Below are 27,971 nucleotides of genomic sequence, written 5' to 3'. Positions count from 1 at the left end.
CCATAGGGCATTCCCAGAAGGGATAGGGATGGCAGGAAAAGGTTTAATCTCCTTTTGGAATGACTATGGTTACTTGCCTTTACTGTCCCTATGTGCAGGACAATGTGATGAAGCCCTGTTACTTAGATACCAGCGTGTGAGCTAGAGAAACAGATTTACATGGGGTAGAACTGGCAGGAATTTTCCAGCTGCCAATTAAAAACAAAGAGTGTTGGAGTGTCAAAGAGACAATCGGAAGGAGAAGGTGTTCTTAAAATAATAACAATAACAGTGACTGTTAAATAACAATTCTCCATATCTCATTCGTCGGGATATTTTCATTTACGTTATGTGCCCAGATGAATGCATAAAACTCATTAGACAATAATGATTAAGGCCTTGATGGATTCTTGTCTAATTGTGAGTATGGGGGAACACAGTTGTACTTTTTTGCTTGATGGGTTGGCTGGAAAGGTGCTGGATTGACAGCTGTGGCACCCCTGTTCAGTGTGTTCTCAGCTGTCCTTGGCCTGTTAGCTTTGGGACAGAGAAGCTGGATGCTTCTGTTTGGCACTTACACCATTTCTATCCCTTTGAGAAAGGCCAGCAATTCTCTTGCAATAACCACCCAAAACACGCAGAAGTGGTCAAATGACTGTAAAATAATAATAATAAACAATACTCTACACCTTTGTAGCAACTTCCATCCTAGTTGTTGAAAGTGCTTTAAATCTATCCGATAACTTCACAAAACCTCTGTCAAGCAAGTATTATCTCATTTTACCGATGGGAAAATCGAGGCAAGGAGAGGTTAAGACATTTAAGATTTTGATGCTTGTAGGTTTATTTTGAGCAAGGACATTAGCATGAATTCACAGTTGCCTTGTAAATATGTAAAATATGTAGTTAGTAGAAGAGAGATAGCAGGAAAGTAAGCAATGTGCAACAGAAAGCTTGGTTGTAGTGCATGAACAGCTCGTGATCTGTGTAGAGACTGGTTCCCAGAAATTAATTAACAAATCATAAAGTGTGTGATACAATGCAGAATAGAAGGAACGTGTGGCATCTGTTTTAGAATGTGTATATATGCTGATTAATAATTATAATAATTAATACTTTGGATGTGTTGTATACCCTGTACTCACCCCTATTTGTGAGTCTGACCCGCTCTGTGTAGTTTGATTGCATGCCAATAAAGAAACCTCAGTGACTAGTTTGGAATCAAGCTGAGTTCTTGGGAACCAAGTGGATAAGGTCTTGGAAGCCACTCCAACAATGTTAGCACCATAGAAACAGGTAAGAAAATATATTAAGTGCCTTGCTCAGCTTCATATAGGAAGCCCTTGGCAGTGCTGGGAATGTAACTCAAGTCTGACTCTTAGCCCATGCTTAAGCCACAAGACCATTCACCTTCTCTATCTTTCCACTAGGGGAGACAAAGTGTCTCATACCCCATCATTCCTTTCTCATGCACCCACCATTGTGGTTCCACATTTCCCTTAGAACTTGATTTCCCCTCAATGTGGTGGCACACAGCACCTTTCAGGATCACGCCTCTAGGCACTAGGACTATATTAGGCTGCAAAAATCAACTAATCCAAGTCTGAGGTCCTGTCCCTTACTAAATTCTGTCTGAGGACAGTCTTAGGTCAATGGAAATTGTCATATGCGAAGAAAAATCTGCAGTACCTGGAATGAAATAAAGCAGAGCTTTCAGGAGTAGGGTCAGAGATAATGGGACTGAAATTATGTATCATACAATCATAGAAGATTAGGGTTGGAAGAGACTCAGGACATCATCTAGTTCAACCCCCTGCTCAAAGCAGGACCAACGCCAACTAAATCATCCCAGCCAGGGCTCGGTCAAGCTGGGCCTTAAAAACTTCTAAGGATGGAGATCCCACCACCTCCCTAGGGAACCCATTCCAGTGCTTCACCACCCTCCTATTGAAATAGTTTTTCCTAATATCCAGCCTAGACCTCCTCCACTGCAACTTGAGACCATTACTCCTTGTTCTGTCATCTGCCAACCACTGAGAACAGCCTAGCTCCAGCCTCTTTGGAACCCCCCTTCAGGTAGTTGAAGGCTGCTATCAACCCCTCACTCTTCTCTTCTGCAGATTAAATAAGCCCAGTTCCCTCAGCCTCTCCTCATAAGTCATGTGCCCCAGCCTCCTAATCATTTTTGTTGCCCTCCGCTGGACTCTTTCCAATTTTTCCACATCCTTTCTGTAGTGGGGGGCCCAAAACTGAGTGCAATACTCCAGATGTGGCCTCACCAGTGCCGAATAGAGGGGAATAATCACTTCCCTCGATCTGCTGGCAATGCTCTTGCTAATACAGCCCAATATGCCATTAGCCTTCTTGGCAACAAGGGCACACTGTTGACTCATATCCAGCTTCTCGTCCACTGTAATCCCCAAGTCCTTTTCTGCAGAACTGCTGCTTAGCCAGTTGGTCCCCAGCCTGTAGCAGTGCATGGGATTCTTCCGTCCTAAGTGCAGGACTCTGCACTTGTCCTTGTTGAACCTCATCAGATTTCTTTTGGCCCCATCCTCCAATTTGTCTAGGTCACTCTGGACCCTATCACTACCCTCCAGCATCTCTACCTCTCCCCCCAGCTTAGTGTCATTCACAAACTTGCTGAGGGTGCAATCCATCATTAATGAAGATGTTGAACAAAACTGGCCCCAGGACTGACGCCTGGGTCACTCCACTTGATACCGGCTGCCAACTAGACATTGAGCCGTTGATCACTAACTGTTGAGCCTGACAATCTAGCCAGATTTCTATCCACCTTATAGTCCATTCATCCAATCCATACTTTTTAAATTTGCTGGCAAGAATACTGTGGGAGACCATATCAAAAGCTTTGCTAAAGTCAAGGTATATCACATCCACTGCTTTCCCCATATTCACAGAGCCAGTTATCTCATCATAAAAGGCAATCAGGTTGGTCAAGCATGACTTGCCCTTGGTGAATCCATGTTGACTGTTCTTGATCACCTTCCTTTCCAAGTGCTTCAAAATGAATTCCTTGAGGACCCGCTCCATGATTTTTCTGGAGACCAAAGTGAAGCTGACTTGTCTGTAGTTCCCCAGATTCTCCTTCTTCCCTTTTTAAAAGATGGACACTATATTTGCCTTTTTCCAATCATCTGGGACCTCCCCCGATCGCCACGATTTTTCAAAGATAATGGCCAATGGCTCTGCAATCACATCACCCAACACCCTCGGATGCATTGCATCCGGCCCCATGGACTTGTGCATGTCCAGCTTTTCTAAATAGTCCTTAACCTGTTCTTTCACCACTGAGCGCTGCTCACTTCCTCCCCATACTGTGTTGCCCAGTGCAGGAGTCTGGGAGCTGACCTTGTCTGTGAAGACCTAGGCAAAAAAAAAGCATTGAGTACTTCAGCTTTATCCACATCATCTGTCACTAGGTTGCTTCCCCCATTCAGTAAGGGTCCCACACTTTCTCTGACCTTCTTCTTGTTGCTAACATACCTGTTGAAACCCTTCTTGTTACTCTTCACATTCCTTGCTAGCTGCAACTCCAATTGTGCTTTGGCCTTCCTGATTACACCCCTGCATGCTTGAGCAATATTTTTATACTCCTCCCTAGTCATCTGTCCAAGTTTCCACTTCTTGTAAGCTTCCTTTTTGTGTTTAAACTCACCAAAGATTTCACTGTTAAGCAAATCTGGTCGCCTGCCATGTTTGCTATTCTTTCTGCACATCAGGATGGTTTGTTCCTGCACTCTCAATAAGGTTTCGTTAAAATACAGCCAGCTCTCCTGGACTCCTTTCCCCCTCATATTAGACTCCCAGGGGATCCTGCCCATCAGTTCCCTGAGGGAGTCAAAGTCTGCTTTTCTAAAGTCCGGGGTCCGTATTCTGCTGCTCTCCTTTCTTCCTTTTGTCAGGATCCTGAACTCGACCATCTCATGGTCACTCCTGCACAGGTTGCCACCGATTTCTATTTCCCCTACCAATTCTTCCCTGTTTGTGAGCAGCAGGTCAAGAGCACTGCATTTTCATTATTTATCCCAACTGATACCTTTGATCACATCAGAACATTTCCACATAATGGGAAAACAGGTCTCAAAAATCCTCAAGACAAATTAAAAAAGAAAAATCCTTTGCAACAAACAAGCATGGGAGATTCCTGGGGCCAGATCCCCAGCTGGTTTGATTTGAAGTCAATGGAGTTCTGATAATTTACATCAGTTGAAGATGTGTCCCTTGCCATGTAACAAAACTGACTTTAATGGGAGTTGAGGATGCATTGTCACCTCACAGGAGCAGCACTAGAAGTTTTGGTATGACCAAATCTCAATATTTAATCATTATTAGGATGTTTTGTTCAATTATTATCAATATCTGTGTTACAGTACCATCTCAGGACCCCCAAACACGACAGTCACCCATTGCGTTAGGTTAGGAATAGACACACAGTAAAAAAACAGTTTTTGCCCCCGAAAGCTTTATATTTTTGTTCTGATTGTAATGGCCATAGTTCCGATGCTAGGGAAAACAGTGATGTTGAAAGTCGATCTATTCTTTTGTAATAGGATACTGCAGCTTTTCTCTTTCTTTTCTCTAATTTATTCACCTCAGATTTGAGTTGAAAAAGCATCAGCCTGTACATTTTGTTTTCTCTATCTCTGAGTTCTCTTTTTTGCCTTCCAAAGGGAGGAGTCTACAGCTCATGAACCTAAACTTAAGGCTATTAATGGGGATTACATTGTAATTCCTTGCCTGGCCTTTGCACAGCTGTTGCAAAACTGACTTTATTGTCCATGCAAAGTCAACTGCATTAGGACGAACTCTCGTTAGTCTGAGGGCAAATTATCCAATCAGTCTGATTAATCTGCTTTTATAGGACCAGCCAAGAGCTTCCACTTTTCTAACTTCTAAGAAGTTTTTTAGTTAGAGTCTTGATTACTCTCTTCCTCGATAAAACACATTTTTGTTTTATCCCAGGAGAAATTGTTTCTCCTATCAAGTCTTTCACAAGGGGCGGGGGGGGGGGGGAGAATTTTAATGCATCCTTGCAGAAAGTATGTGAGTTTTCAAGGCCAAGAAAACACTCCCTTCCCCCAGCTGGGGATAAGCAGCAGCACAACAACTGTGTTTTACAAGGCACATGAGCTGGACAGTAGATCAATTTAGCCATCCCTGCCAATTGTTCCTCATTTTGAGACATCACACATTTTAGTCCACATAGGAAAGCATTTCCAGGTATGTTTATTGCATTGCAGACAATGCCTAGTTTAATTCTTCGGATTTTGAATAAAGCTTTGCATTTGTAACTATTTTATAACTTTGCCCGGGAGAAAGTTTTTGTTGGCTTTCTTAACAGTGAACATCAGTTAATTTAGTAATGGGGGTTTGGGGGAATCTGAGCTGTTTTTTGCCTGGCTGTGGATAAATGCTGTATGTGCATGTGTTGGGAAGGGAATTCTTACGGGTGAGCATTGCATGGAGCTTTGGAGAGCATGAGCTCACTGGGAAGAGGCTTTGATACTGTCAAAGGAATTTTGCATCTTAGGGCATATCTATACTACCCGCTGGATCGGCGGGTAGTGATCGATCTATCAGGGATCGATTTATCGCATCTAGTGTAGACGCGATAAAATCAATCCCCGATCGCTCTGCCGTCGACTCCGGAACTCCACAGCGGCGAGAGGCAGAAGTGGAGTCGACGGGGGAGTGGCAGTTGTCGACTTGCCGCCGTCCTCACGGCCAGGTAAATCGACCTAAGATATGCCGACTTCAGCTACGCTATTCGCTATTCGCGTAGCTGAAGTTGCGTATCTTAGGTCGACACCCCCCCCAGTGTAGACCTAACCTAAGGGCCAGACCCTCAACTTGTGTAAGTCAGCATAGCTCTCTTGACATCATTGGAGCTTGGCTTATTCATGCCATCTTGGGATCTGCCTCTAAATCCTTGTAAGTGATAGAACTGATAGGGACAGCGTGTCTTCACAGGAATGCTAACATTCTTGTCTGTTTCCACCCTAATAGGGCCAAGACTCTGCATAAAAAGGACTTGCTCTACAAACAGGTGGGGCAGTCAAGGGACAGAATCTTCAGCCCCATGCTCGGTGTCTGGGAAGCCTGAACAAAGTTGGGTATGGGGAGGAGAGGCAGTGAGAGTCCATTGTGACCCCTCCCAGAAAAGCACTGCATTGTCCTTACTCCATTTTGCACAAGGGGTGTCCATTGCCCCTCTGGACACTTTTCAGTCCCTGGACTCCTATGCTGCAGAACATTATTATTTCACTGTGTTAGGGTCTTGTAGGAGTGGAGCTGAATGAATAATTCCTTTTGCATGTTGTTTCAAATCAACCTTGTCTTTAAATGTTGTTGCAAAATGACATTTTGTATAGAAAATGTCATTTTGAAATGAAATGTTGAAATGGTTTATTTCAGAACTGTTGAAATAGACTCATAGACATTAAGGCCAGAAGGGACCAGCATGATCATGTAGTCTGACCTCCTGCACATCGCAGGCCACAGAAACTCACCCACCCGCTCCTGTAATAGACCCACAACCTCTGGCTGAGTTACTGAAGTCCTCAAATCTTGATTTAGAGACTTCAAGTTACAAAGAATCCACCATTTACTCAGCAAGTGACCCAGACCCCATGCTGAAGAAGAAGAAATAAGAATGCAAGGGTTTCTACCAACCTAACCCGGAGGAAAATTCCTTACCAGCCCCAAATATGGTGACCAGTTAGACTGCTGAGCATGTGGGCAAGACCCACCAGCCAGACACCTCAGAAACAATTCTCTGTAGTACCTCAGAACCCTCCCCCTTTAGTGTCCCATCTCCAGCTGTTGCAGATGTTTGCTAATAGCAGTTGTGGGTGGGCCATGTGGCATTGTAGGCAATCTCATCATACCATCCCCTCCATACATTTATCAAGCTCAGTCTTAAAACAGGCTAGGTTTTTTGTCCCCATTACTCCTCTTGGAAGGCTGTTCCAGAACTTCACTGCTCTGATGGTTAGAAACCTTCATCTAATTTCAAGCCTAAACTTATTGATAGCCAGTTTAGATCCATTTGTTCTTGTGCCTGCATTGACCCTTAACTTCAATGGATTTGTTTGTTTGTTTTTTGTTGAAAATTACACCTCTACCCCGATATAACGCGACCCGATATAACACAAATTCAGATATAACGCGGTAAAGCAGTGCTCCGGGGGGGGGGAGGGGGGAGGGCGGGGCTGCGCACTCCAGCGGATCAAAGCAAGTTTGATATAATGCGGTTTCACCTATAACACAATAAGATTTTTTGGCTCCCGAGGACAGCGTTATATCGGGGTAGAGGTGTATTTGATAATTCGACCCAAATTAGCTAATAGTTTCAGTGCTCAAAAAATGCATTTTTCAAAGAATTTACTATTTGCCAAAAAACTTCATCCAGGTCTACTTGTGAGCTTACTTATGGCCTGTTTCATAGCCCACTGAGAGTCTTCCAATTGACTTCAGTGGCCTTTGGATCAGGATCAGAAGTGCTACAGGATTTGGGTGTTTCTTTGCAGTCCTGAAATACTGCAGTGCTCACAACAATAACAATGTACTTGGTTCTGTAAGGTGGCTTGCATTAACGAAAGGCAAACAGATTGATCAAAAATGCACAAGGGTACATAAATGGTTGTGCAATTATACTTACAGCACCTGGCTGTCCCCTCACACCTATCTTATATTGGTTTAATTCTATTGACTTCAGTGGAGCTGAGCTTGATTTAGTGAAATGAGATCAGAATGAAGGCCATGTACATTAGAAATTTTACTGGAAGTAGTTTTAGGGTGACCAGAGAGCAAGTGTGAAAAATTGGGACGGGGGTGGGGGGTAATAGGAACCTATATAAGAAAAAGACCCCAAAATCAGGACTGTCCCTATAAAATCGGGACATCTGGTCACCCTAAGTAGGTTGGAGGTAAACATGTCGAGCAATCTGTATAAGAAAGTATCAATCAGCAAAGTTAGTTCTTAATGTGGGACTTTCACAGTAATTTTAAAAATGGGAGGGAAAGTTACTTACCACAGGTCTGGAATTACATGAAGTATGAATCAGTGCAAAATGTGTCTGCTGTCTTTTCTCGCACTCATTCAGTCAAATTTCATTTCCCAGGGAGTCCGTGGTTTCATTTTGTACTCAAATCCCAAAATAACAAAGCTCTACTCATCTTAAATCAATTTAAAATATTACTTAATGCCATGTGTTTACTACACTGGGGAGAAAACATGTCTGGTTATAATGCTATTAATGTTTCAAACACTAATCACAAGTCTTGCCTGAAGAGATTTTTTAAATTGCATGTAAATGTTATACGAGAGGAAATTTATATTGAACCACATCATTAATTTGCAATTACAAGACGACTATACATACACATATAAATATTCAGCTTGTAATAAACCCTATTTAATATTTGATTGACATTTTTCCCTGCCAAAGTCGGGCGTAGTAATCTCTGAACAGGACCATCACGAAATATAGCCAGTTATTTTTTAAAAGAAAACTCAATTATTAAAACCCAAAGGATGCACAAAGTCTTCAGTCTTGAGCATGAATTGTTACTGTGCCAGTGGGACGGGTCCTCCATATATTGTGTGTCCACTACTGTCCTCTTGTGTCTATCCCCACAATGTCCCTCCCTCATTATATTCTACACACAATACCCATCATGACTCAGGTCGATTTAGATGGGAAGCTCTTAGGGGTAAGGACTGGCCTTTATTTTATACTCATGTAGTGCCCAGTACAATGGGACTCCAATCTTCATTGGGGTTTCTGGGCACTAGTACAGTAAAACAATGGAAGACCATTTGCGTGCTGCACTTTTATATGTGCCTCTTAAGATCTTGGCAGATAACAGCCAGTGATCTAAAGAAGTGACCCAAGATCTAAACAAGCAGGATGGGATGGCTTGACTCTTCTCTTCTGGAAGAAAGGTGTCATTCTCTACATGAAAGTGAGAATACAAAGTATAGTCCTTCAATATCTCTCATGACATGCCACCTAGAAAGCTGGAATGCCAAGAACTGAATTCTGCCATCTTCACTTTGAATATAACAATCCGGGCTCCCAGTTATATGGGTGTCATCTGAGTTGGTTACAACGTGCTTACAATTTATACTACAGGCAGGCGCTAACCTAAGCATATTGAAATATTGGTCTGAAAAGTGCTATGTGAGTGCAGAGCATTATTATCTGTGGTGCACCGGCTAAGTGAGCTGGGGAAGGAAGCTGGCAATGCACCTGTTGACAATACGTTTGATAAGTGCCATTCAGTCTATTGCTCTTATCCTACCAAGTCCCCACAGACTTTGAAGCTCAATATAAACTTGCCAAAGGTTTTGCCCATGATGCTTATTAACTAAGGATAATTTCCACCAGCTGTAAATCAGAAGGACAGCTAGTTTTGACTGCTTCTTTTTGCGTGCTGTCCATGCTTGCTGGGACATTATGTATAACAAGAGTTTTCCCCCCATCCAGTATACGTACAGTGTGTGTGTTTGAACCCCCCAGTTCCTTAGATCCAGAGTGGTGTTGGATTGCTACATTTAAGTGTGCTTATTCCTCTGCAAGATTAAATAAGGCTAATTGTATTTCTATGGGGTATTTTTCCTACATAAGACTTGTAAGGCCAATTCTTCTAGTAATTCAAACCTCTAGAGCAGTGGTTCTCAACCTGCGGCCATTGGGCCGCTTGCAGACCAATCAGCACAGAGCTGCGGCTCACATGACATCCTCAGGGCCATACAGGTAGTATATATATTGTGTGGATGCAGCCCACAATGGTAAATAGGTTGAGAACCACTGCTCTAGAGATGTCTTGGCAATCAGAGATATGTGGCAATCAGGTGTTCATGCTGATGCTTTTAGATCTTTTACTTGCTTTTGGCACCATTGGTCATGAGCTGTCGTTGACTTGCTATAGTATTTGCGTTTTTAAATACCGTCCAGGCCTTGTATATCCAGGGAGAATTGCACTTTTACCGTTGTATAAATCAAAGCTATCCCAGCTGTACTCTGTTAGTTTCGAGGCAATTTAGGTTCTTATTCATGGGATTCAACTGTCAAGAATTGCTACAAGGGAATGGCACTTGCCCACACCAAGTTTCTGCGACTATTTCATTTGCATTGGAAAAATCCCTCCACTAGCCATTCTCCATCGAAGAGCGTGGACTGGGGAAGTGTAGCAGCTCTGTTATACCCCTTGCTCCTGGTCCACAATATGGGGAAGCACTGAAACATCACCACCGTCAGTTTTAGTGCAAACTTTACTCTCTCCATTTTTTCCCAAGGTGCTGATTTGATCATGCAGTTATAATTGTTGTTGTTGTTTATATTACGATAACTAGAGGTGCCAATTGAGCTCAGGACCCGACTCCACAAACACTTTCTGAGAGAGAGTTTTTCCCCCAAAGACCTTACAATATAAACAGATAAATGGTTGGAGGGAAACAAAGGCACAGGAAGGTCATCCAGCAAGTCAGTGGCAGAATCAGGAATAAAGCCCCTGATCCAGTGCCCTAGCCACTGCTGCCACTCTGTGCAGATTTACACCCCCAGAAAACCTCTTGCACATGTAAATCTTTTACACAGGAGCGGGACAAGAGGCGTATGTGCCTGAATTGTATTTCTTTGGCCTGGTAGTTGGTGTTCATCACCGTGACTATCTAACCGTGTGTGTCCTGGCACTCCGACATTACCAGAGAATACATACAAAGGGGCAGGGAGCGTGTAAATTATTCATTTTATTGCAGTGCCCAAGCACAAAGGGATGCAGCACTTCCTAGTGATGTGGGGGGGAAATATTAGAAAAATGAAAGATGTAGAGCACAGCCAATCAGGGCCTGTTTGTAAAATCTCATGAGCAAATCAAACACATGATAAATAAATAAAAGCCACCCACGTAGTCCATTGTGCAGCAGTAGTTGAACATATGCTCTCAGAATTCCTTGTCGTGCAAAAATGACAGCTTCTTGGTCTTAGAAAACAGACGCTACTGGGACGCTGCCGGAGGCACCATGAACCAGGCTGCCATGCCAAGCAGAAGGGCACCCTACTGAGAATGAATATGCTAAGGTTCAGAGGGAATAATATGATTTGTTCTTTCACCTAAGATGAAATAAAAAAAAAGACAGGCGAATTTATGCCATTTCTGAACATTTTTATATCTAATTTTAAGGGAGATGCTTCAGGAAAATACTGTCTGATTTGAGTTAGTCCATTTTTTACTGATGTGAGTAAGGCTGAAAGGCAAACATGGAATACTTGCAAATAAAAATATGTTTGTCATAAGGAATATTTGGTGCCCCTTCTTTGCAGGAGAGATTGTAGGGTTTGAGCAGGTGGCTGTTGCTGAAGGAGCAGGGAAGCCATGCTGCAGCGGGAAACCCCAGGAGGAAATTTAGCTGACTCAGCCAGAATTCCTCCAGAATTCCCCCAGGAAACTAGCATATGCATTCCATGAGATCAGAGTGTGCACCTTCATTTCAGTCAGCTCGCTCAACGGGCCAGTGCAGGGGCAGCTGGAGACGTGGCCGCAGTTTTGCTGTGATGGGGGTCAGCTAATTTTCAATTAGGCGCTCCTAATAAGGAGTGATGGGGTCAGCTAATTTCCCCTTTCTTTTGTCTTTATAAGTGGGAGGGTTCAAACCAGTCAATACAGAAGTGGGCATGGGGCAGAATCAGAACATCATTTTCATGCAGAGAAATGTCTGCAAAGACACTGCAAATCCGTCTGCTGTTCAGAGGAATTAAGCAATTCAGTATAATTTACTGTGGCAAGAGTGTCAATTTTAGAATTGCTAAAAGTTTAGGCCATGTCTACACTACAAAATTAAGTCAACCTAACTTACATCAGCATACAGCCACCACAGTGATTACATCGCTTGTGTATGTCCACACTTTGCTCCTTGTGTCACCGGTACATGTCCTCACCAGGACTTGTTACAGTTGACGTAAACAATGCAGTGTCTACACTGAAACTGTGTCGGTCTAACTACATCAACCCTGACTCGACGCTGCTTGTGGAGGTGGAGTTAAGTCAGCATAGAAAGGCAGTTACATTGGCAGGAATGAAATTTAGGTGCGGACATTTCCATAGTTAGGTCAACGTAAACTGCTTTGCATTGACCTAACTGTGTAGTGTAAACAAAATCTTAAATAGTGCAATATATTTATACTTTGAAAATGTAATAAGAAATTACCAGTTACTTTGTGGGTTTCACCATCATGTCAGGTGCATTAATAAATTTGCAAAGGAGATTGTTTGGATACTTGATAAGCATGTACTACAAACACAGAACATACGTTCTATTTTATTTGTAAAGCCTGTGAAATTAGAAATGTGCTTTTAGGTCTGACTCACTTTAGGTCTCAACAGTTTTAGACAAAAGATTATATTGATTTCTAATAAACTCTTAAATGGTTTAAATGTGTGATAGCTTGCAGAGTTGGGGACTGGGGTTTTTGTTTTGCTGTTTTTGTTTTTTCTTTTGTTTTTACTAACAAAGTTTTGGTTTCTCAGATCCAGAAGAATGAGACCCAAGTCTTTGGGTTACTAGCATATAAATCAGCTTAATTAAAGCTAGTGAATAGAAGAGACGGGAAAATCCTGGCAGTAAAATCGTCAACTGGTTAAGCAGCCAATTAAAGTCAAGCTGAATTCCAGAATCAATGAAAAGAGCTTAGTGTAGAGTTTAAATCTTAAGCTAATGAAAAAGAGAGCATTTCTCACTGCTAGAAAAAGAAGATTAAAAGTTAATTAACATAGACAGTCAAAAGGCTTGTATTTAATGCAAAGTAAAAAGTTGCCCAACAATGGGAAAACTACGATGGGCAAATGCTGAGTTTTATGTTTAATGAAGAAACATCAGACTAAGATCACAAAGATGGCTTTAGCGTCTCATATGTATTTCAATGCTTTTCTTTGTTGACTGGGTGTGTTGCATCACAAATAGAGGCACACTTCCCTCATCTAAATCCTTTTAAATAGTGCTTTGTCATTCTGCCAGGCTACATAATAGCAAACCTACATTGATCCTGTGTTTCAATGCAAATATGCCACAGCACTTGGCAAACTATCTAGCTATGAACTGCTTTGATCACCGCTGTCCTGCAGCCACCTTGGCTACTGAATAGCAACAACCTGCAGTAATGCAGAGCAGAAAGGGAGGAAGAGAACTGCATCCAATTGCTTCTGCAAGGGAAGTTTAAATAGGCAAACCATAATTGCACAAGTGAATTTGGCTAGGGCGCTGAGGTTAACATCCCTACAGATGCAAAAAGTGCCAGGAGATTTTACAATGATAATGTGTGGTTAGGACCTCATCTTCATGTCTCATCTGAAAGACACCACAATGTGCTATAAAACTAGCCAAGCTATTATTTCTCCACTGAATGAGAGAGAAGAATGCCACCTAATGAACTGTAAGAGCAATTCCTGCAGCACCACGGGCTTTCTTTCCCATACAGGAACTGACCTGGCTTATCCTATGAGATCTTACTCTGATCAGTAGTTCTGATGACCCACCTACTGGAATAATTAAGGGGTATGACTGCTTATGGATCATGATGTTGCTGAAGCGGATTTCAACCATCGTTGTTATCTATAATGACATCCCTTATTGTGTTGAGTCGTGATAAATGTATACTCTCAAATGTCTGGTTCACATGGGCAGAAACAAGCACACCACTCCACTTTAACCAGAGCAAATCATTGTAAGGAATAGATGAGAGCATCTGTCCACTTTGTCCACCACCGTCAGATGCTCCACATTATAGCAGTCACGGTTATGGGGCTAGTTGCACCTCTGTCCTTTTCTGGTCTCTGAGTGCACCCCCTCAGGTGTTTGGCCTCTTGCCTTTACCTGTCGCAGGGTGGAACCTCACCATTCTTCCACTCTTATGATTAGGGTGACCAGACAGCAAGTGTGAAAAATCGGGACAGGGGGTGGGGGGTAATAGGAGTCTATATAAGAAAAAGCCCCAAATATCGGGACTGTCCCTATAAAATCGGGACATCTGGTCACCCTACTTATGATACGTCTACACTGCAGCTGGGAGATGTAATATCCATTATGAGTGGACATACTAATATCCATTATGAGTGGACATACTAACACTCTCCCTGATTGAGCTGGCATGTTTAAAAATAGCAGTTTGGCCATGCTGGCTTGGGATAGCCACCTAAGTATGTACCTAGGATCTCAGACAGGGCTATACTATATAAATGATTGGAGAGTGCTAAATAGCGAGGGGGACGGATCCAGAGCAATGTGGATCGCTTGCTAAGCTGGGTGCGAGCAAATAATAGGCATGTTAATATGTATAAATGTAAAGTTATACATCAAGGAGCAAATAATGTAGAAGATACTTACAGGCTGGGAAATGCTAATCCAGGAAGCAGTGACTCTGAAAAAGACGTAGGGCTCCTGGTGGATAATCAGCTGAGCATGAGCTCCCAGTGCGGCACTGGGGCAAAAAGCGCTAATACAATCCTTAGAGGCCTACACAGGGGCTTCTCGAGTAGGAGTAGAGAGGTAATTTTACCTCTGTGTTTGGCACTGGTGTGACCGCTGATTGGAATACTGTGTCCAGTTTTCAATTCAAGAAAGATGTGGATCAGTTGGAGAGCTCAGAGAAGAGCCATGGGAATGATAAAAGCATTAGAAAAGGTGCCTCGTAGTCAGAGACTCAAGGAGGCCAATCTATTTCACCTAACAAAGAGAAGGTTACGGCGTGACTTGAGGGAAGGTAATAAGTACTTATGTGAGGAATAAACATTTTGTAATAGCCTCTCCGATCAACAGACAAAGGTGTATCAAGAGCCAGTGGGTCGAAGTTGAACTTAGGCAAATTCAGACTGGAAACGAGGCACACATTTTTAACCTTGAGGGTAATTAACCATTGTTACAGTTTACCAAGGCCATGGTGGATTTTTTGTCACTGGGAACTTTTAAATCAAGATTGGATTTTTTTCTAACAGATATTCTCTGGGTCAAACAGGAATTAATTCAGGGAAGTTCTATGACCTGCGTTATGCAGGAGGTCAGACTGGATGATCACAGTGGTCCCGTCTGGTCTTGTAATCTGTGAATCTATAAACCAAGAAGGTCTTATGGAAATGAAATAAGGTTCCACAGAAACTGCTCTGTGAGCCTATGGGATTTGATAGAGTATGAAAACTATGAAAGAACTATTAGCATCATCTTTAGAATTATGATACATACAAATGCAATACATTTCCATAGGGTGGTTTAAAATGTCTATACAATGGTTGGCAACGTTTATTACATTCTATAGGGCCTTTTGGTAAGTCAGTGGCTAATTATAAGAGGGAAGAAGGAAGGCACAGAAGATGTAAATGAATTTAACCATTCTCATTGGTCACATATTTAAAATGCAGAGGAAGTTCCTGGGGGCACCTGTTCCTTCGAGACAAACTGACCCTTCCCTGTACCCTCTGATTTTCAGATTCACAGCAACTATTCAGATACACAAGGACTGCCACCGGATATAGGGCCTGATCCAAAATCCATTGAAGCCAATGGGAGTTTTTCCATTGATTTCAATGGGCTTGGGATCAGACCCCCACAATGCATTGCACAGCAACTACAGATCAATATAACCTGGCCAGGAACAAGCACAGTGATTTTCTTGATGATTAGAAGTGCCTTTGCTGTACTCTGCAGTGAGTGGGCGAGAGCCTATCATGCTGTCTTTAACCTTTACTCCACAGATGCCTGGGGATTAAGAGCCGGCAGGGGAGCCATCAGGCATTTGTGGAATGGGTCTGTATTTGAAGGAGATGGCGGGCGGGAGTGGTAAGATATATAACTCAGTTTCTGCCACAGGAAGTTCAGCAACAGCCATTAAACAGCTCGACTGGGAAGCAAGTTTCAACCACATCTTCTGTTTCTATATAGCTTTAATTGCCTCCCATTAGAAAGAAAAACAGCAAGCAAAGTCGTTGGGCCTCTGGAGCGAATGGCAGTGATGTAAGGGCCACTGTGAACCCAGTATTAAAATCCCACTGGAAGATGGTTCTTAGTCAGAAAGTCTCTTGCTGAAGTTGAAAAACTCCTTAAAACTTCTAATGCGCATTTGCCTGCAAACTGAAAGATTACCCAAATCTCTCATGCCACCCAGTCCCATCTAATCCCCACAAGTGAGTTATTTCCTGTTGACTAAGGCTGTGTCTACACTGCAGCCGGGATCCACACTCTGAGATCGATCCACCGGCGGTCGATTTAGCGGGTCTAGTGAAGACCTGCCAAATCGACAGCAGATCTCTCTCCAGTCGACCCCTGTACTCTACCCCCAATGAGAAGAGTAAGGTAAGTCGACGAGAGAATTTCTCCCATTGACCCCCTGCAGTGTAGACCCTGTGGTAACTGGACCTCAGGTATGTTGACTCCAGCTACGTTATTCACGTAGCTGGAGTTGCATAGCATAGGTCGACTTACCGCAGTATTGTAGACATAGCCAGAGGCTTCTCTCCAGTCAACACATGGCTCTATTCTCAGCCACTCTTGACTTTTACCATTCACTAGGCAGCATCAGGTCCTAGGAGTTATTTTGGAGAAGTTCTATGGCCTATGTTACACAGGAGATCACAATGGTCCCTTGAAATCTCTGAATCTTTCTTTCCTTTCATATCCCGGTCTTCACAGCCCGCTGTTTCGGTAAGCAAGGTTTGAACAGCCTTTCTGGTTAATACTCATTACTCTCCCTGAAGCACAGCACTCCCATGTCACATCCGCATTTCACTCAGGAGTGACTGCACTGTGCCCATGCCCTGAATAGTAGCAAAATATCTCTGCACAGGTACCATGGCTAGCAGAGGTGCAGTAGTAATAAAGCTGATGGACTCCCTAGGTTGGCTGCTGGTTTACAGGTCTCCCCGTGGAGCAAGAAGCAAGCTATGCCATGACATTTTACCTTCCTTTTAAGAACAAACATTGAACTAGGTAACTCTGCTCTGGCCAAGCTGTGGGAGGCACGGGGATGGAGCAGAGATAGCAAGAGTGCCTCTGGGCCATGTTTGTGGCTTCCACATCCTGGGACCAGCCAGAAGGCACAGCTAAAGCCTTGTATACACTTATGATACCCCTGACTCGGACATCAGACTCCTGTAATCTGTGTATATGCGTCCCAGGCTGACCCCTAAAGATAGGCAAGGCAAACTGGGGTTTGCACCAGTTGAGAGGAGGCACAAATGTCTATTATCTTATTCAGTGCAAACTCCAACTAAGGCCCTGGGGTGGGTTTTCTACCACGTACATGGGCTGAGTAGGTTAAAAAGGACCAATTAGCTGCATAGGCTACACCTGGAGCAGAGCCAGGGATGGAGAAAGCCTAACTGAAGATAAAGCCCAGCTTGTCAGGGCAGGCTGGGTTTGTATGAAGACAGGAAATTGAGAGCAAGAGGGAGCTGCCAGGGGGAACTTTGCTTGGGAAACAAGCTGTATTTTGTTTATTACATCGTAGAATTTAGCTGACAATTTGATTGATGGTGCATGAGGCAGAATCATGCCTAGCTCCCTCTCCCACATCTGTGTTATAACATCCCAGGTTGGGACTGCTGCAGGGACTGAATCCATGAGCTTTGAATCTAAAAGCACGAGACGCTATTGCTTGAGCTAAAGACTATCATCCTTGGCTTGCAGGTGGTTGCAAACTCAAATCTTTGTGCAACGTGTAGCCACTAGAATAGAACGAAGAACCACGTTGCATCAGTCTGAGGTATGGCTTCGTGGTCCAAAAGGAATAAAACCGTCTGTGTGAGCCAAATCATCCCCTCCCAAGGTGATCTCATAGGATGCATGCAGGGGTCTGGGAAACTAGGAGGTGCCCAGTGTGCCTTCTGGAAGAGGCATTATGCTGCACCCTGCAAACCTCACCCATCAAGAGTCTGATTCTGAGCTCACTTAATCCAGTTTTATAGCCATGTCCCATTGTCGGACATGGAGTTTCTCCTGATTTACATCAGTGCAATAAAGAGGAGAATCTGGCTTCAGAGCTACCAATCTAACTAGCAAGCTAAACATGCAGTTTCCTACAAATCCATTTTTCAAAGGCATAGGGCTTGGGAGACTTCATAAGAAAGGAGTGCACCACAGAGCCCTGGAATTTGCAGGAATGACCCATATTTGCTACACTGTTCCCCTCACACATAGAATCATAGACTTTAAGGTCAGAAGGGACAATTATGATCTTCTAGTTCAGGGGTAGGCAACCTATGGCACGTGTGCCAAAGGCGGCACATGAGCTGATTTTCAGTGGCACTCACGCTGCCCGGGTCCTGGCCACCGGTCCGGGGGGCTCTGCATTTTAATTTAATTTTAAATAAAGCTTCTTAAACATTTTAAAAACCTTATTTACTTTACATACAACAATAGTTTAGTTATATATTATAGACTTATAGAAAGAGACCTTCTAAAAGCGTTAAAATGTATTACTGGCACGCGAAACCTTAAATTAAAGTGAATAAATGAAGACTCGGCAAACCACTTCTGAAAGGTTGCTGACCCCGGTCTAGTCTGACCTCCTGCACAACTCAGGCCACAGAATCTCACCCACCCACTCCTGTATTAAACCCCTAACCTATGTCTGAGCTATTGAAGGCCTCAAATTGTGGTTTAAAGACTTCAAGGTGCAGAGAATCCTCCAGCAAGTGACCCGTGCCCCACGCTGCAGAGGAAGGCGAAAAACCTCCAGGGCCTCTGCCAATCTGCCCTGGAGGAAAATTCCTTCCCGACCCCAAATATGGCAATCAGCTAAACCCTGAGCATGTGGGCAAGACTCATCAGTCAGCACCCAGGAAAGAATTCTCTGTAGTAACTCAAATCCCACCCCATCTAACATCCCATCACAGGCCATTGGGCATATTTATGACTAATAGTCAAAGATCAATTAATTGCTAAAATTAGGCTATCCCATCATACCATCCCCTCCATAAACTTATCAAGCTTAGTCTTGAAGCCAGATATGTCTTTTGCCCCCACTGCTCCCCTTGGACCTTCCTTTGTCTGGCAGCATCCAGACATGAGCAGCTGCAGAGGGCACTCAGTGGGTGCGACTGCTGTGGAAAGCAGCATTAATAATCCCCACTGTATTTCTAATCAGACGTACATTGGGACAGAGGATGATGCCATAGAGAACTGTTGGTTCTCCGCTCCATCCCAGCCTGCCTTTCAGAGTGGTGTGGACACAGACTCGACAGCGCTCCATACATACCAAGTTGTTCAAGGAAGACATTGACAAAGAAGCCGCTCCCCTTCCTTTCACACAGCCTAACCCAGGTCTGCCAGAAGTGGGACCATGACTGGGATGATTCCAACCAGAGCCAGTGAAATAGGCAGATGCAACAGTTGAGAGAGACAGACAGAGCAGGTATATTCAACAAAAGTGCCATTGGGGGAGACTGCAAAGGCACAAATGGGAGTTGACTTTCAATAGGAATTAGGAGCCATTGTTCGTTCAGAAGGTCACTTCTTTCATCCGTAGATCTCACAGTGATAAGTCCCACTCTTCCCATTTTTTACAGAGAGCGGCTCAGATTGATCCAAAGTCACACAATGAGTCAGTGGCAGAGCCGGGAATAGAGTCCAGGTCTCTGAGGCCAGAGCTCTTTCCACTGAATCACTGGCTGCCTTAATAAAGCTTTTCCTCTGTCTCTTGCTATAGCTCAATTCATAATTCCCTCCCACCCTTTCCCCCCTCTGTTTAGCTCTGAGGTTGTTCAGCTGCTACAGAGGTGTCACTCACCAGGCCCTGGTAATTTTCTATGCGATCCTATATCCTCCTGGTGAAGCAGTGTAATAGACATATGTTTTGTTAAACCATAATCCAATTTTAAAGCAATGCGTGAGTAAAGTGCAAAGCATCCTCATTAGGGATTTGTGTTCCGCTCTCTCCCCCGTATGACAGAGATCCAGGCAGGTTTGTCAGCTCTTACTCACCATCACCTCTCACCTAAGCAGGTGGGGGGAAGGAAGGGAAACGGGAGAAGACGCTGCCTTAATGGAGTGACAAACAAAGCAGTTACTGCCAGAAACACGCTGGAGATTCTGTGCTTTGTAACACACAGCCTTGACGTTTGCGTTTCTGCCTCCCCACCCACCAACTGCTTACAACGAACTCCATGAATACCCTGGGCCTATCCGTCACAGAGGAGCAACAGGTGGTTTTACCTACAAAGAAGGATAAACTCTCTCTGAAGGACTTAAAAGGACAACCTCCGTGCTGAGCAGATGTGAAGCAAATACGAGTGCTATATTAACCCACCTTTCCCCTTCTGGCTTTGTTGTTTTGGATCCAGTTAGAGTGTTAGATACTCAGTTAGATTCAGTGAGGGTTGCAGTTCTGCTGTGTTAGGTTGGCAAAGGGCAGTGCACAGGGAATCCCGTGTTCTCCTGTAACTCTGCGGACTGGAGAAAAAGCAGGAAGCGCAGTGGGACAGGTGAGACTCTAGAGATGGCTGCCAACCTGGGCTGTCCCCTGCTGGGTTGCTCCTACATGAAACCTCAGCCCTATGAGGGTCAAGAGCCCCTAAAGAATGCAGCATGTAAATCTGCCCAAATTTGGCCAAATGATAAGACTTTGAAATAGTGCAGTGGAGATTGTACCTTTTAGCAGTTACAATCTGTGAAGATTCCATCCTCCCAAGCATGCTTCATCCCCTCGCAGCTCCTGTGTATGACTGGACCGTGTGGGTGTCATCCCCACCGAGTGACTGAACCTACTTCCTGGATCCCAGGTCTACAAGAGTGAAGCTAGACTTTCCCTCTAATGGCATCTCCGAGTTATTCTGGGCTGGGCACCAGAACTGAGAGCCTGGAGCCTGTCTCTCTTGTGGTGTCAATGACCCCTGTCCCCCATGCTTAATTTGTGTCAGGGCTGAGCCCCGGCACCACTAGGCTCAGCGGTTCATAGCCCTGGCACCTCTGGGCTTGCTGCAGCAGTTATGAAAGTTAAAAATTTGCTTGAGCCCTAGCACTTCTTTCATTACAAATTACGCACTGCCTCCCAAAAAAACCCTGCTGGTGCCTCCAGACTGCTGCTTGACTTGAATGCAGCGAAGACAAGAGACGGACCGGGTGGGGGAAGGAAAGGAGCAGAGTTCTGGGATAAAGAGACTGGGACTAGAGGAGAAGGAGAAATTGGGCCTGGGAGCTTGTGGGGATACTGGACTGGGAGCCATTTGGCTGTAGGGGGAAACTTGAGGTTGGACAAAGAGCTGGGGGGATGGGGAAGACTGAATAAGGAGCTGGGACTAGAAAACAGTGTGGAGGGAATAAGGGAGAAAAGACACATCTAATAAGGAGCTGGCAAGTCAAGAGAACTGTGACTGTTTGGGCAAAGAGAATGGGACAAGGAGCCAGGTAGGGGGAGACTGGAACAAGGAGCTGGAGTCCTAGCGGTGGGACCATTATTAAAATTGCAAAGTCAAGCACTCATTCATCCTTGTAGGTAAAGTGTCAGCCCCAATGGTTAATGGGTCATTTAAAGGGTTGTCTTGGGCAAACTTATTAATAGGCAGGGCTATCGGCCCCATCTATAATACACACACACGGTACTACTTGAGGCTCTCATTGGGAAGGTGAGTTTTAATAGGCTGTAGCGATGACCATGCAAACCAGGATGGGAAATGCATTCCATACATAGGGGACACGTAGTGGTTATTAATATGTGTGATAGGTGGCCACAAGAAAGAGAAGGATGGGAACCAGCACTGAGACCTTAGGTAGTCCACAGACCTTAAGAGGAACTATGCAGGTTATATCATCTGAACTTTTGTCCTCTCAGTATTTGACTCAGAGTAGCCATTTCAGAGTAGCCATTTCAACACAACGTTGATTGGGTATTTGAACTGTGTGGAAATGGCAGTTGTAAGTAACGTTTTTTCCATGAATGATGAAAAGAAAACAGCCATCACGTAACACCCCCAGTCCCAGCATGTTCCCATTTCATGCATACTTTATTAATACTCTTCATTTGCAAAGAACAAGGAGAAACAAACCACTCGGGACGGGGGGGGGGGGGGGGGAGGTGAGTCAAGGAGCTCTGAACCCTACAGCAAAATACTTTCTCTTACAGTTCTGCAAATATTTACAACATCCTTCAGCTATGTAACCTATTAGCAAAATAGCATTACAGAAGGAAAGAGTGCTTCAGAATAATTACTCAAGGATTTTGGCATTATCCAGAGATGTTGCTCAGTTTAGTGTTTGTGCCAGTGGCAGTACATCCAACACTGGATTTAAAAATTCACAGTTCTTACGATTGATTTGAAAACCACTAGCAACGATAACTTCTGAGCGAAATGCAACCACTCTGGCGCTGCATAAGACTTCACGGTTGTCATTTTACTGAACATCATGACAACGCAGAGTTTTGTGGCAACTGTTGGGGAAGACTTAGAAGAAGGTTTCTAACCATCAGAGGCATGAGGTTCCGGAACAGCCTCCCCATGGGAGTTGTTGGGGCAAACAAACTAATTAGTTTTAAGATGGAGCTTGATAAATTTATAAGTAGGTGTAATGGGGACACAGAAGCCTCCATGCAAGGCTGGAAGGGATTGATGGCCTGCTGAGGGCTCACATAGCCCAAATTGACACCTGGAGCAGAGAGGGACTTAAAAGGAAGAGCCCTGCTCAGTTGGAGAAGAACAGGCAAATAGAGCAGATGTAGAGCTCTCAGGTCTGGTCTACACTGGGGGGGGCGGGGAGATCGATCAAAGTTACGCAACTTCAGCGACGTGAATAGCGTAGCTGAAGTCGACGTACTTAGATCTTCTCACCGCGGTGTCTTCACTGCGGTGAGTCGACAGCTAACGCTCTCCCGTCAACTCCGCCTGCGCCTCTCACTCCGGTGGAGTACAGGAGTCGAGGGGAGAGCGCTCAGCAGTCGATTTATCGTGTCTAGACTAGACAAAATAAATTGACCCCCACTGGATCGATTGCTGCCTGCCAATCTGGCAGGTAGTATAGACAAGCCCTCAGTGTGGGAAGGAAGGCTGGTTTGGGCCAAGGACTGGTTTCTAGCAGACCACCATAGACGTGGGAACTAGTGTAGTGGGGGGTGCAGCAGCACCCCCAGGTTTCACTGTGTGAAAAGTTTGCCGGTGCTGGTGTTGTCAGAAGGAAGGTAACATTTCCTGATTCTTGAGAATCCTGGAGCTGTCTGAGCTGCACCTCTGTGGTGTGCGATGGGAATTGCATTCACATGGCTTTTGAACACACACAGACCCACGATAATAGACCAATCAAATCAATGGTGCACTGCTGTCTGTCACAGCGCAGGAGATTTTGAAGCTCACGTGGTTGTGTAACCCACACACCTCCTGGGTGTGGTGTTCTGTCCCATCTAGTGGCACCGAGACCACTTAAGAAAGAGAGAAAATGAGTTTGCGCTACAGCCTTAGCTAAGAGCCAGTTGGCTTTTAGCTCATGTTTCTAACCAGATGGTAGAAGCTCATGCACTAAACTCCAGAGGCCTCAGGTTTGTGTCGGTGTTACGGTTGCAATCTCTCGAGCGTCAGATAGCAGTTGAAGTGTAAGTCAATTTGTTAATTTATGTCGTGCACATGACATGTTGTCATTCAAGAATATCAGACTTTTTTGTAAATTCCTCAGCGGAACCACCAACTAAAATCTGCTTATCACAAATTCTGCTGACTGGGGGTGCTGGTTTGAGCAGTAATTCCCATGAAGGTGGATCCCATGATTCCTGCCAGAAGTTTGCCTCAACCAGAGGCTGCAGCCACACTGGAGCTGCCGGAACAACCTTTTCAGCCAAGAGACTACAATTTTCCGACAAGATGCTTTGGGACAGAAAATTTCACCCGATCATTTCAGTCTGGTTGGTTTGAAAAAATGGGCCTGGCTACACTATGTAAAGGGAAGTGATCATGTTCTTTGCTTTATCCGTTTAAAAATAACTGAGAAAAAATTTAACAGTGACAGGCATGAATTTACTTTTGTTAGGGACATCTTTTCAAACTAGCAGAAAGCTTCTGAAAAGTTTAAGGAGCACGGAAGATCACAGTTTCACACAGAAGCCATGAAAAAGATTGTGGGGCTGGGTTGTACACCCATTAATGCTCTTCTGACAGATTGTGTTGCCAAAGAACAAAACACTGCAAGAACTGTATTACAACTGTTGTGTGGGTCCATCAACTTCCTTGGTCATCAGGGATTGCCTTTTAGAAGCCACAAAAATTGTGACGGAGTACTCTGGCAGCTAATGTTAGAACGGACACACACTGAACCCACTGCTAGAGAATGGCTACACAGACATTGGGACAACTGGATGTCGGACGCTATCCACAATGAGATTATTGAACTTTTTGATCACGTAATTCAGCAGAAAATAGTATAACAAGCCCTAGAAAGTCCATTCTTTGGACTGACTGCAGATGGAATGACAGATAGTACATGTGAGCAGTTTTTATGTAACCTGCAGTTTACAGACTTAACATACAAAGTAATTTTCTGGGATTTTACAATGCGCCTGACACTACAGGAGAAACTTTATTTTTGTGTATCAAAGATGTTTTCTTTCAACTGAATCTGCCTCTCAAACATCTGCAGGGTTATTGTTTTGATGGTGCAGGCAACATGACGGTCATTCTTGGGTGTACAAGCTCGACTTAAAGACATATGCCCTGGTTCACCGTTTGTTCACTGCAGTAACCATCCACTGGATTTTGTTCTGCAAGAGGTGGGCCGGGAAGTACGTCTTGTGGCAGACACACTAAACTTTGTCCAGGAAGTGTCTGTTCTTATTGGAGAATCTGCAAAGCGTAAACACATATATGAATCTGTCTTTTGCTGTTGTGAAGCAGTGTGCAATATTTTAGGTCTTGCCCCACTATATGGTGCTTTCGTACAGTGGCAATCTCCTGTGTTTGTTCCACTTACAGTGTATTACTGAAGACCCTGCTAACCCTTCGGCATGACAGCAACGTTAGAAGCGAAATGTGAGCAAAGACAGTGGGGCTTTTCAAATGAGCTAAAAATGCAAGGACATACTTTGGTTTACTGTGCTGCGAAGATGTATCTGGACCCTGGGAAACATTAGCCAAAGGCCTTCAGAGTGTTAATGCAGGCGCACTTGAATGTGTAAAATTGTTAACAGAACGGATAACTGTAGTAAGACAGGATGCCACAGTTCAACCAGGTGTCAACCAGGATGTAATGAAAACTGCAGCCTACAGGGAATTCTTATTGATGCAACTCGGGGAAGATAAGCTCTGCAGATGTGGAGGCAAACTCTCAACTTCACCTTCCACATCAATTTCACAAATCCAGACTTTGCATGCAATCAACAATGCTGGGGGATCTCACCAAAGAAAAGTCATTCAATGCTGTTCTGGAGATTGCAGCATTTTTTAGAACTCGACAGCCCCAAACAAGGGAACTCTTTAAAGAAACTGAAAATTTCATTCAACTTTGCCTGTGTTTACCAGTGTCAGTCGCTGGTTCAGAGCAATTTTGTTCTACCCTCTGTTGCCTTAAAACTTGGATACGTAGCACAATGACCCAGAAGAGACCAAAACACCTTGCTCTAATGCACGTACACAGAGACGTTATGGATGCACTAGCTGTCCATTCCCTCATGAAAAAATTCATCAGCCTGACACCGGAGCACAAATCCACCTTTGGAGCCTTCTGACTGTCCGTCTACAACGCTGTATTTTTATTGAACGTAAATAAGTCATTGTTATGTTCAACTATTTAACTGCAGAATAATATGCTGCTTTTCTTCAAACTTATGTTAAGCCTGTTATAAACAATGCAGTTGAAACATTTACAAATATATATCTATCGATAAGTGAATGATGCTGGCTTCATTTTGCTAACGTACTTTAACATAGTAACCGAATGCATAGCTTCCTTCATATACATGATTTACAGCAGAGATTCCCAATCTGTGGGGCGTGCCCCTCCAAGGGGTGCTGAGAAACATTTTGGGGAGTGTGGCTGGGGCTTGGGCCAGCCCTCGTGGGGGTGGGGAGGGAGCACTACCCAACTCTGCTCCTGGCCCCAGCCTGGCTGCTGGCCCCAACTGCCAGTCCAGGGGCTCTGCTCCTTGCCCCGCGCCTGGGGTGTCCCGGCTGCCACTGGCCCTACCCCAACGGCTGTGTTCCTGGCCACATTCCCAAGGTCCTGGCTGCAGGACCCATGCCTGGAGCTCTGCTCACAGCCCTGGGCCCAAGGCTCCACTCCTGGCCCTGCACCTGGGATCCCGGCTGCCGCCGGCCCCGCACCCGGGGCTTCGCTCCCGCCCCCAGCTGTGGTCCCAGCTGCGGCCTCCTTACCCCTGTCCGTGTCCTCTCCCCCTCCCCTCCCCCCGCAGAGCCATGATCCCATTCCTGGCCCCAGCTCTGGGGAAAGGGGGCACAGACATGGATAAGTGGGGGTGCGAGGTAAAAAGTTTGGGAAGCCCTGGCTTTCAGCGCCCCCACTGTAAAAAGCCTTCCTGCAGCACTGCAGACCACCCAGAGGAAAGGGAACAGTGTAAGTTTGTGTTGCTGTATACTTGTTTTGGCTTTGAGTGCCTTTCAGGGGGGGTAGGAGGGACAGAACCATGAGTGACCTAGGTGGAGGGCAAAGTCTCTGCAACTCCAAAGGTGTTGGAAGGTGGGAAGAGCAGTGGAAGACCTGGTGGGAAACTGAGGCCGAGTGGAGGGGGGGTGTTCTTGGGAGGATGTACTATAACCGTGGGATTGTATGACAGAGTTGCCTCCAGGGCCCTGTGGCTGGGGGGCAGGCCTCGGTAGCTCTGGGAGTCCCTTCTGATGCATGTGTTATGTTCCTAAAATATCATGCTTTGGAGCTTCAGCTGCTTACTGTAGGGGTCAGAAAGGGAATCTCTCTCCCCAGTGTATTCTGTTTGTGGTGTATGCGTGGATTTTTTGCCTCTTTCCTCTGAGGGGACACTATACAGAGAAGGCCAGTGCTCTGAGATGGTACAGAGAATTTGTTCCTCACATGCTTGGCTGGCTGGTCCTCGCTTACCTGCTCAGGGTCTAACTGATGGCCATATGTGGGGTGGGGAAGGAATTTACCCCCAGGTCTGATTGTCAGGGACCTTGGGGATAAATCCTACTGGAGTAGGATGTGGGTCACTTGCCAGGATCATCTGGGTATATCTCACCTAACCCATGCCCTGCCATTGTTGCACCTCAGTCCCCCATCTGCCTGTGGCACACCATAGTTCAGTCATCTGAGTGCTGTAATACCTGCGTGTCCAAGTCTGGGATTGTTGGGTTTGCTGTGTGAGTGGCTGGGTGCTGTTGGTGGCTTGTGCTATACAGGACGTCAGACTAGATGACCCCTTAGATCAGGGGTCTCAAACTCAAATGACCACGAGGGCCACATGAGGACTAGTACATTAGCCCGAGAGCCGCATTACTGACACCTCCCCCACGCTGCCCTCGGCCCCGCCCCCACTCCACCTCTTCCATGAGGCCCCGCCCCCATTCCAACCCCTTCCCCGAAATCCCCACCCCAACTCTGCCCCCTTCCTGTTCCCAGGGGGTGCAGGAGGGGTGTGGGGCGTGGCAGGGGCTCAGGGCAGAGGGTTCGGCTGCAGGAGAGGTTCGGGGGGCGGGCTCCAGCCCGACGCGCACTGGGGGCAGGGTGCCTGCCTGCCTGTCCCCACTCCGCTCCAGGAAGTGGCCAGAACTTGGGGGAGGAGGGGCACAGGGGTCTGTGTGATGCTGTTGCTTCAGGCACCACCCCCAGCAGCTCCCATTGGCCGGGAATGGGGAACCGCGGCCAATGGGAGCTGCTGGCGGCGCTGCCTGAAGCAAGAACAACACACAGACCCCTGTGCCCCCCATCCCCACGTTCCGGCTGCTTCCCGGAGAGGCACGGGGGCAGGACAGGCAGGGAGCCTGCCCTGCCCCTGGTACACGTCGGGCTGGAGCCGCTCTAGGTAAACACTGGG

Source organism: Emys orbicularis, chromosome 5 (genome assembly GCF_028017835.1).
Source record: "Emys orbicularis isolate rEmyOrb1 chromosome 5, rEmyOrb1.hap1, whole genome shotgun sequence".
NCBI lineage: Eukaryota > Metazoa > Chordata > Testudines > Emydidae > Emys > Emys orbicularis.
This window is presented reverse-complemented; position numbering follows the sequence as displayed.